Source organism: Octopus bimaculoides, chromosome 29 (genome assembly GCF_001194135.2).
Source record: "Octopus bimaculoides isolate UCB-OBI-ISO-001 chromosome 29, ASM119413v2, whole genome shotgun sequence".
In the NCBI taxonomy this organism is placed as follows: Eukaryota; Metazoa; Mollusca; class Cephalopoda; order Octopoda; family Octopodidae; genus Octopus; species Octopus bimaculoides.
In genome coordinates this window covers 88,442-89,106 of record NC_069009.1, presented here as the reverse complement: position 1 = coordinate 89,106, position 665 = coordinate 88,442, and positions in this window count along the sequence as shown.

The following is a 665-nucleotide window of genomic DNA, read 5'->3' as shown; positions in this document are numbered from 1 at the left end:
CACACACACACACAGACAGACAGATACACATACACACACACACAGACAGACAGATACACATACACACACACACATACATTCAAAAACAAACAAACCAACGTCCATATATACACACACACACGTCTACGCGGGGAGCCTCTCTCCGCGCTTATCGTTCGTCCAAGCCCTGCCTGGTCCCCTGACTTACCTTCATCTATAAATCTTGTGCCCAGAAACTGTTCAGGTAACCAAAAATTCTGTCAGTCCTTAAACAGATGCTCCAACTCCAACAAATATGTCGGACCAACACTTCTTGTGAGCAGCAAATCGAAGTGAAGGCCAACACGACATCTGATTGGTCAATATTTACTACATGTACCTTACACACACGCAAAACGCACACACACGCATATAAAGATATTATAACACACAGACACACACGCAAACACACACATATATATATATGTATGTGTGGATGTATGTGTACAAAGTATTTTGAATACATAATCTATATATATATATATATATACAATTATACACACACGCATATATATATATAAATATATATATATATATACATACATTTCTCTCTTTCTGACACTATAAATATATAAAAATATAGGTTGATGTGCGTGTGCGCTCGCGCGCGTGTGTAAATGTGTGTGTGTGTATATATATATATATAT